Raw genomic sequence first — 10747 nt, 5'->3', positions numbered from 1 at the left:
GTGTTCCTGGATGTCACTGATTGGGTTTGCATGGCAAGGTTTTGGTAGTGGGGGGCTATGGGGTGGCTTCTGTGAGAAGCTGCTAGAAGCTTCCCCTATATTGGATGGAGCCAATGCCAACTGTCTCCAAGACAGCCCTTCTGCTGGGCCCAGGCTGAGCCCATCACCAATGGTGGTGACACCTCTGTGGTAACATATTTAAGAAGAGGGAAAAGTTACTGCACAATACAGCAACTGCAGCCAAAGACAGGAGTGAGGATATGTGAGATAAACAACTCTGCAGACACCAAGGTCAGTGAAGGAGGGGCAGGAGGTGCTCCAGGTGCCAGGACAGATTCACCTGCAGCCCATGGTGAAAACTATGGTGGGCAGGCTGTCCTCCTGCAGCCCATGGAGTTTAACGGTGGAGCAGATACCCACCTGCAGCTCGTGAAGAACCCCATGCTGGAACAGGTGGACGTGCCTGATTAAGGCTGTGACCCTGTAGGAAGCCTGGGCTGGAGCAGGCTCCTGGCAGGACCTGTGGTCCCTTAGAGAGGTGATCCTGAGCTGGAGCAGGTTCTCTGGTAGGACTTGTGATCCCACAAGGGACCCATGTTGGAGAAGTCTGTTCCTGAAGGACTGCATCCTGTGGAAGGGACCCATGCTGGAGCAGTTTGTGAAGAACTGCAGCCTGTGAGAAGGACCCAAGTTGGAGAAGTTCATGGAGGACTGTCTCTCCTGGGAGGGACCCCATGCTGGAGCAGGGGAAGTGTGAAGAGTCCTCCTCCTGAGATAGAAGGACAAGCAAAGATATGTGATGAACTGACTGCAACTGTCATTCCCCATGCCCTGGTGCCACTTCACAAGGAGGAGGTAGAGAAAATTGGGAATGAAGTCTGGGAAGAAGAGAGGGGTGGGGCAAAGATTTAGTTTTATTATCTTAAATTGTCTTATTATCTTAAAATGTTTTAAGATTTAGTTTTTATTTTTTCATTACCCTACACTTATTTGATTGGTAATAACTTAGATTAATTTTCCCTAAGTTGAGTCTGTTTTGCCTGTGATGGTAATTGGTGAGTGATCTCACCTTGTGTCCAGCCAGGGTCAGCCTGCCACAGTCATTATGAACTGGGATTGTTTATGTAATCTGTTTTGCTGTTTAAGTATGTCTTAACACATGTCCTTTCTGTAAATAAAGCTACAGCTTTGTATTCTAACCCTGCTGTAGGCAAAGACACATTGTTGGTGTCTCTTTAGAGCAAACAGATTATTTTCCTGCTTCCTGACTGCCCTTCTTCATGGGAAAACCCCCAAACCTTTCTCATCTTGTTCTCATAGGCTTGTTCTTGATTTGCTGTGGAATCTACAGTCTGTCCACATCCTTCATAATTTTTGATTCTCAAAACTGACCATGATATTTTTGTTGAATTTTAAAGTAATTGGGATAATAACTCCCTGTCTTCAGAGCTCTTGCTCCTCCTACTGTTTTCAGAAAGGAAATGTATATTTTTTTGAAAGGGATCACATGATGGCTCATATTCAGGCTGATCACAGAAAACAATCTGTCTGAAGGCAAAATGCAGGTCTACCTCCCAGTCTATGATGTGAGCTTATGAGTGTTCATGGTATAAGAGCTCTTTAAATTCCTGTTAGGTATTTATAAGAAAAGAATGTAAAAGCTGATTCTGCTGTTCATGAGAATTTGGTGAGTGTAGATTTATACTGAAATTTCTCAAACATCATGATTTGATTACAATGAATGAAACTTCTGGAGATACCCAATCTTATAGTGTGATGAAAAATGAAGAGCTGATGAGTACAGAGTGTCTGAAAACTGAGTGAGAAATCTTTGATGGATCTGTGAAAGGAGTTCATGGCAAAAGAATTTCCAAAAAGGGTTGTGAGCTTAGAGTGTCTTCCTGCTTACAAGGGGAAAACTAAGTAAATATTGCAAATTCCTTGACTACTTGAGATTAGTTTCAATTTGCAAAGTGTTTAACTGTGGGAATTTTGGAGGAGTATCAGTTGTGCAATATAAATAAGTAAATTTTAATTAGAATAAATTATTTAGGATTATAATAAGGTGTGATTTGTGCTGTTTGCATAGCTTTACTTAGCACAAGTAGCTAGATTTACTGAACCTTTAGACTGAGAGTTTTTTTTCTCAGTAATTATCCTAGCAGCTGGTACAATGCTGTGTTTAATCTTTTAGTATGGGAAAGATGTTGCTATCACACTGATGTTTTGGCAGTGTTTTTCCCAAGTCTGAGGCTTCAATTCCCCATGTTCTGCCAACGAGTGCAGGGTGCAAAAGAAGTGTAAACCAGAAGGTAAGGAGGCTACAACCCTTGGCTGAAACTGCAATCAACAAGCTAAGAGCCTGCCTGGGCATAGAAAAAGAATCTAATAAGGGGTTAGAGCACCGCAGACCAAAAATTGTCATTGGACTAAGAGACGTGTGGACAGCACGTGAAGAGTGCATGAGGGGCGGGTGTACAGATCACAACGGTGTAGTGTGCCCAGGGATTTCTTTGTTCAGGGTCCCTCTCTTTGGAGGCACCCAACCCCAGCCGCCCTCACTGTTGTACTTTTCAATTAAATTAATTATTTTATAAAATCCAGCGCCTGAGACTCTGCTGCAGGAAACCTAGGGTTGAGCCTGAAGAAAGAGGGGAGTGCACCTGAGAGCGTGTGTGTGGCACCATGGATGGTGTGTGAGTGCTCAGGCAGCGGCTTCTTGAAGCAGGAGCTCTGCATGTCTGCTGCCCTAAGGAGGGGGCTTTGCATTGGGAAGGAAGGTTGGCAGGTGTCTGTCCCTCAGCAAAGAGGGTACCGCAGGTGTCACTATACCATGTCTCTGCAGGAAAGAGGGACTGGCTGCGGATTTTAATGATTGAAATTCCTCAACTTTCCCTGTGTGTCATCACATGGCGACCTGCTGCAGGGCTCAGACCACAAGGAGCTGGGGAGCATCTAGAAATGTAATGTGATGGTACTGTATCTATCAAGAATTACCCATTTTACCTCTGTTTTCATTGTTCATGATGCTATTATTGCTGAGTGAACTCTGCTGGTGGTCTAAATCTGTAATAGGCCAGCTGAGACAACAGGTGTTAGGGCTCTGGCTGGCCAACTGAGGGAAGTGATAATAAACCTCTGGCTGGCTGAGTGATGGTAGGGCTCTGGCTAGTAGGCTGGGGCAAGTGGTGTTAGGGCTGTGGCTGGCCTGCCGTGGCAAGTGATATTAGGGCTCTTGCTGGCTGGCTAGGGCAAGTGGTGTGGGAGTCAGGCTTGTCTGGCTAGGGTGTATCGCTCTGGCTGGTCAATCGGGGCAACTTTTGTAGGGCCTTGGCTGTCCTGCTGGGGCAAGTGATGAAAGGGCTCTGGTTGTCCGTCTGGGGGAAGTGATGATCAGACTGCGGCTGGCTGGCCAGCCAGATTGTAAAACACTTTATCTCGCCACCCAGCTTGAGCTTTCAGCAAATTGCTCAAGCCAGCCAGCCAGAAGTTTACACCACTTAGACCCTGAGCTGGCCGGCCAGAGCCCTACACTGCTTGCCATGGCTCATCATTGACGGCCCTACCCCATTTTCCCTCTCCAGCCAGGCAGAGCCCTATGCCACCGGCCCCGAGAGGCAAGCCAGAGCCCTGCCACTCTGGCAGTCGGGCAGCCAGAGCCCTGAACCGCTTCTCTCCCTGCCAGCCAAACCAGAGTTGCCCGAGGCAGGTGTAGATCTCTGGCTAGCTGGGCAGGGCTAACGGTTTAGGGATCTGGCTGGCTGTAGCAAGTGGTGTAGTGCTCTGGCGGTCAGTTGTGGCAAGGGGTGTAGCCCTCTGGCTTGCAGGCCCACACAAGGCCTTTAGAGCTTTGGCTGGAGCAAGTGTTAAAGGCATCTGGCTGGCCCCCAGGGAGAGCGGTGCAGGGCTCTGGCTGGTAGGCCAGGCCGAATGGTGTGGGACTCTTGGCTCGCTGGTCAGGGAAAGTGGTATAGGAATCTGGCCAGCTGGCAATAGCAAATGCTTTAGGTTTCTGGCTTGCTTGCCAGGGCAAGTGTTGTAGGGCTTTAGCTAGCCAGCTGGAACAAGTGGTGCAGGACTCTGGCTGGCCAGCCAGGGCAAGTAATGATAGGGCTCTGGCTGGGCGGCCGAGGCGAGTGGTGTAGGCTTCTGGTGTTTCTGCCACTGCAAGTGGTGTAGGGCTCTGTTGTGCTGTCAGGGGATTTGAAAGGGTTCTGGCTGGGTGACTGGGGTAAGGGTTCAGTTTCTGTCCGGCTGGCACGTGGGCAAGTGTCGCTCTGGCTGGGTGTCCTGCTGTCAAACACGACTCTAGCCATCCAGAGTCAGAGACTGTGGGCTGGCAGTTTTAGGGAGCACCCCTGGCTGGTGGCTAATGATCATGTCTCTGGCAGGCCATTTGACAGGAGATGCTGTTGCTAGCTCGCAGAGGAGAGTGTGGCTCTGGCTTTCTGTTTCCAAGAGCCTAGTTTTGGCTTGTAGGTGACCAGGGAGACACTGGCTTCTTGCTGGTCATGGGGAGCAAGGCTCTTGCTTGCTGGTCAGGTGTAGGTGGTCTGGCTCGCTGGCCTGGGTAGTGATTCTCTGTCTGTCTGGCTAGGGGGAAGTGCTTTTGCTGGCTTTTGTGATTAAAGGAGTGACTGCTGAACTTAGCGTGCCAGATAACAATCATGAGAAGGAACATTAGCAGGTTGCCTTTAGGAGAATAATAATAAACAATAACTTGTGTTTGGCAATCAAAAGGGAACATTTGGACTTCAAAAGGTCCTGTGCCAACCGTGGCAGAGGCAACACAATCCTGAATGTCTGAGAATACTCCAAAGGTCCTGAACATGATGAGGGCAAAAGTGTGTCTGTGTGCTATTGGATGGTTATGCTTAGCCTTTCGTTCGAGGTTTTGTACAAACTTCTTGAAAATACCTTTGGATACTTTCCTGCTCTTATGGAAGAGAGAAGGAAAATAAATCATGAAATAAATAAACCTTTTGTAGTTCTACCCTTGTGTCCCTTTCTTCCTTGGTTGAAAAACATCCCAAATCACTTTTGCAACAGAATTTGTAGTCCAGATGGTATCCCCTTTGTCCGCTGATTGACTCCTGCACCTCTTGGCCGGTGTCTAATCCACAGACCAGGTGAGTTCACACCTTTCTGTCTGTCACAGGGAGTGTGCTGGGACCAACCAGAAAGAGGTGAGGTGGTGGCAAGCTGAATTTCTGTAATTCTACCAAATTTCTTTAGTTTGGAAACAGGAAAAGGTATAGTGAAAGGTACTTTGTTATTGGAAGTCTGGAATAATTGGAGCACAGTTGCTGGGTACCCATGGGTTGTCAAGGAAAAGGGCTGTGGAATTGTGTCGAGATACCTGCTGGCTATGAACTGCTTTAGAAACTGGAGACCAGTCCTAGGATGTACCCAAGATTTTATGGTTCCAAAGTTCTGTGGATGTAGGATTATTAAGGTCAGCTAATCGAGTACAGATAGAAATGACAAACAGGTAAAAAAATACCTTTTATCTCAGGAAGCAAAGGAAGGCCAATAATTGAAGATTTTCTGCCAAGAGGGATTTTAATTCCTTGCAAGTATCCCTGTAATACTTCTGTCTTGCTTGTTAAAAAACCTAAAGTAGGCTCAGATGAAAAACTGTTTATAGATTTGTCCAAGCAATAAATAAATGGGTAGCTGTACTGCATCCACTGGTTTCTGATCCTTCAGCAATTATAAGCATGATACCAGCTAACACAAACTGTTTTACAGTAACTGTTTTGTGCCCAGCTTGCTTTAGTATAGTGGTGCGTCCAGAATCTCAGTATATTTTTGCCTTTACCTGGGAAGGGAAACAGTAACATGGACTAGATTTCCTCAAGGGTTTTCAGAATTGCCAACTTTATTTTTGAAAATCCTAGTGACAGGTTTACAGGGGACAGAGTTTACCGATGACTCTGCATTAATACAGTGTATGGATGATGTGCTAATAGCAAGTACAAATAGGGAAAATTGTGTTAAAGACACAAGTCGTGCTGGTTGCTTTGGTTGATAAAGGCCATCAAGTCTCCCCAACCAAAGTACCATTCTGTAAAGAAAAGGTAGGGTATTTAGGATATTTTTTATCAGGAAAGGACAGGAAGATTCCAGATGACTGAACAAAAACTATCCAAGGTACGCCTAGGCCTACAACTAAGAAACACGAATAGAGCAACATTTGCATACTCCCTACCCCCCTCGATCATCAGAGAAAGCAGAAAGAATGAATCAAAGCCTTAAAGATATATCTAAAATGACTAAAAAAGCCAGATGCTATACCTGTTGCTTTAACGCATGTAAGGTGGATGCTGAATAAATGAGCTTAACCTAGCAGAAGTGTTATTTGGCAGGAATATTCAAATTCTGAAGACATACAGGGCTGCAAAAACTGGTTATTCCAGTCTTTTGCCCTTTTTTCAAGATTTCTACTTGTGGAGAGACCCCCAGTTCCAAACCTCTGGTGAATACACCCAGATTTCAGTCTCCAAGGGTATAAAAAGAAGTATTTATGAAGAAGGGCTCTAGAGGAAAGAACCAGGGGTGAGTATCAGCTTGGTCTGCACACCTCTCAGTGTCCAGGCAGTACTTTAAGGTCACTGTCAGAAATTTACTTTATGGGATATGTGCCTCCACTGCGGTAACTGTCCACGCGCCAGTGATCAGGAGTGCTGCTGCAGAGGACTGGAAAGTGTAATGTAGAAATCCCTACATATTCTCAAATTTTCAGGAGGTAAAAGTCAGTCTCCCTCTGGCTTTCCTCAGTTTCAGAAGACTTGGGTCTGTCAGTACTTTGGTTGATTTCCATGGAACTGCCTTGCTTTGTCGCAGTGCGGTTCGGACCTGCGTGGGGACCCCTCCATCGTGAGGGAGCTGGGCATTATGCTGTTCCACCTTCTCCTCCATGCAGATCTGACCCAGTCCTTCCTGCCGTGAATGGAGCCATTAGCCTGGGAGGCCACATCTGCTTCCACCGAGGGTGGGAGAAACACGTATCAACCTTCCGGCACTGCCCAATACACAGAAGAAATGTTTGCACCTTCTGAAAATCTTATTTGAGATTTTCAGGGTATGCAAAAATTTAATCCAGTCTGAAAAGGCCGTATTTATTTCCTGTCTTGACCTCAGCCAGGGCTACCTCATTAAAGAGTGTTGTGACTCAAGGACTTTCCAACCTGCCTTTAAAGTTCTAGTCACCGTGCTGAAGCCGTGTTTCCATCCTTGATCTTATAAAACACTGCTTTTCAGCCTCTGGATTTGTGGACCCCTAATTTTTTTTTCAGTGGAGGTTTGGTCCTTGCACGATGAATTTCACCCTGCTGACAAGACTATTTTTCTAAATACCTTAGTCTGTGTTTGCTGAGCACTTCTAGGAAGCAATGCAAAGTTAGATGAGCTAGATTTATTTTTTTTTTTAATCAAAGAGCATATCTGTGCTTTTTAAAAGAAGCTTCTTAAAGCTCTTGAATGCTAATTTGCTGCAAGTACCCGCAGTTGCAGTTTCTTGTGTCTAGTAGGGAGTGAAGCTTTCAACAAAATGCACAAGGTGTTTTTTACTGCTTTTTCTAGTATTTTGACTGTCACATTAAATACCATGTCCATGGTATTGCAATACTCTGGGGTGGGGAATCCCTGTCATAACCACCTGCGACCTTGTGGTTGTAAAGCTGTTTTGGTGGCTTTTGTCCCCATTTTGTACTGTGTTGAAAGATTTTCTTAAATGAGCCTGGCGTTAACCTTTTTGTAACCACAGCAGACCACAGCAGATGTCAGGCTAAGATACTAAGTGAATCCGGCAAGAAAATGTTAACATATAAAATCTCTTTGACTTTTAAAATAAAGTTTACATGGTTAGTTTGAAGCTGGCAACATCAGTGAAATTTCCCAAGTTCATCTTCCAAGTTGGGATTTTGCCATATGGCTTTTCCCTCACCAAAATGAGGCAAGGCAAAGCAAGAAGAAACAGGAAAAGATGAACTAGTTAGTCTGGTATTTCAGGAGTGAGTGGGTGGCTTCAGAGATATCCTGGTTGGCAGGAGCTGAGAATCTCTGTTGGAGACAATTTTGGCTGTTCCTTCAAGAGCAGTCTAGGCCAAGGACAGTGAGCTGGGAGCTCTGGTGGCAGAGCTACATGACAGCAGCCTCTGAGCAAGGCCCAGGTGAAACTGATTGGGGGCTGAAATTCATCTGAGTCTTCTAAGTTATATTAGAGATGAAAGAAAAAAACAAAAAACACAGTTGGCCTGCAGCAACCTGTGGCAGCTTGGATCCTAACTTGACTTCTCCTACTGTTGTCTCCCAGAAACTCCCAGGAACAGATTTTCCTCTGAGTCTAGAGAAACTGGCCAGAGCACATACAGGCGCTGTGCTTGCTGTCCTTGATATGGTCCTTCAATTAAGTTCTGTTCATGTGCCAGCGTGATTGAACCCATACATCTGAATAGCTCTGTAATAATAAGTTTGTGTTGTTTTTTTTTTTCAAAGCAAATGCAAAACATTTCACCCCGCACGCAGTGGTGCTAAATATAATTTGTGTAGTTTCTAGCAGTCATTCCATATATGGACTCTTCTTTTTCTTCTGTCATCATGGGCCATAGTTGGAGTGCTATGTCAGAGAAACTGTATGTGATTGGTATGCTTGACCTAGACAACTGGGATGCTTATGTTCTTGTTTGTCTCAGCTGGCAGTGAGGCAACAGCAAAGCACCAAGGTGGGATGGCAGGCAGGTGGTAGATGGTGCTGGGACCTACAGCAATGGAGTTGATGCCTTCACCAGGCATAACCTGAGCCTGCGCCCCAAGTGGGATGTGTGGGAAGGGTGAGGGTATGTGGCTGAAGTGTTGAGACAGGATGATATCTGCCATCAGACCATGTGCCTGGAGCTCACCACTAACTATTCTGCAGCACCCTGAGAAGCAGTGATTCTTCCATGTGCCCACTTTTTGGTGGCCCTGCTTGGGTGCCCCATGCCCCATAGCTGCTCAGTGGTAGTGGCATTAGAGTTAAATGCGTGACATTCACCATGAGCCCTGATTGGTCTCATTCAGCATCTGAGAGCGAGCTGTGTTTGAAGATGGACTGAGGTGAACTTTTAATCTGACTCAGAACAGTCTTTTTTTTATGGTCTCTTTGTGCTGGAAGCTGGAAAAACAGTGTGGCAATGTGTCCTCTTCACTCTCTTTTTTTTCCCTTGTGGCCTCTGATTAAACCTCACATTGTGCAGCTGGTCAGTGGCTGTAGGGTGCCACACAGGGCTAGGTGTTGTCTCATGGCAGAGGACCAGCCCCATGGAAGTTGGATGGATAGACCTGAAAGGGGGATCACCTGCAGGTTGTCTCTGAGGCAGAGATAGGAGGAACGTGAATGAAATTTCAGTTTCCTTCTCTCCTCCTGGTTTGCCTTATTCAGCATCTGAGTGCGAGCTGGTCAGGAGAAAATTCCCAGGGTGCAACTTTCAGTGGCAAACAGGCGATTTCAGGAGGTGGGGAGAGATGCCAGTGACCTGTGTCTGGCTTGCCCACTTTCCAAAGTCTTGACACATGAGACCTCTCTGCTCTGGTCCGTGTGGTGGGAGAACCTCTCACCTGTCAGACATACCAGCCGGCAGAGTGAGTGTCAGAGGTGCTTAGGGTGCGGGTCAGCTTTGAGAACTGGCTGCCATCAGTAAAATTATGTCTAGCTACAGCTGCAACACTTGCAGAACACATGGGATTTGGGACCTACCTGGGAAATCCTGCCTATGTCCATGTTCCTGGTTGTCTGCAGCTAGGAGTGGGCAGGTTTATTTCCATTTTACAGCTCTGTGGAGTCCCTGACACAAGAGGGACTTTGTCTGGGACCTGGTCACGCTTCTCGGTGTGCCAGTACAGCCTCTTTTGTCCAAAAGTCACTTGTTCTGAACACGATCTGCAGGAGTACTGTGATTATCCACGTGCATTCCTAAATGAGTTGTAAAGTAGCTGTAATTTCACACCTTTGCCATTAGAGAAACGAAGTGCATGAACAGTCTCTCTATCACCACGTAAGCATACACTTCTCTGTGTTTATCTTTGCTATATTTCTTTGATCAAGAAAGAATTCAGACTTAAAGCATAGCTCTCTGGCTAGTTTCATGTAACGATGAAACAATTCACTTTCTTGCACTGCTTATGATTACCAGCCTACTTAAAGGAAGATGTGCAGAGTTAGTACGTACAAATTGACTTTGTAATACTTCACATCTTATTTCCTGCTTTACTTACTAACTCAGGTTGTCCAATCTCCTGAGCTTCACCAATGCCTCATGTCACGTAAGGAATGAATCTCCCTTCTCCTTTCACGATGCCATCAGTGGCTGAAAGGACAGCATGGCCCTGTGAGCTTGCAGCTTACCAAGTAAAAAAGATTTTAGTTCATCTTCCAACTACAAGTTCTTATCTTCCCCCCCGCCCCCAACCCTCCGCCCTCTTCTTCTGGTTTCTGTTAAGCCTCACAAGGTGTTTTTGAACTGAAGTAATCACATAAAACTTTATGTGTCTTTTTATATAAAGGGGAAGTGAACTCTCTGGCTAACCAAGGGTGTTGTGGGCATTCATTAGCCAATGGTAGAAAGTAGTGTCTAATCTCATCTAAAAAATTCATTACCTATGAAATTTGAGAGGGTTGATCTTAAGAGGATGACAACACAGGTTGTGCATGTGCTGTCACCTTTATCCTGGCTGTGATTTCTCTTTTTTTTTTTTTTTTTTTTTA

Source organism: Calidris pugnax, unplaced genomic scaffold (assembly GCF_001431845.1).
Source record: "Calidris pugnax isolate Ruff unplaced genomic scaffold, ASM143184v1 scaffold95, whole genome shotgun sequence".
Classification (NCBI taxonomy): Eukaryota; Metazoa; Chordata; class Aves; order Charadriiformes; family Scolopacidae; genus Calidris; species Calidris pugnax.
This window is presented reverse-complemented; position numbering follows the sequence as displayed.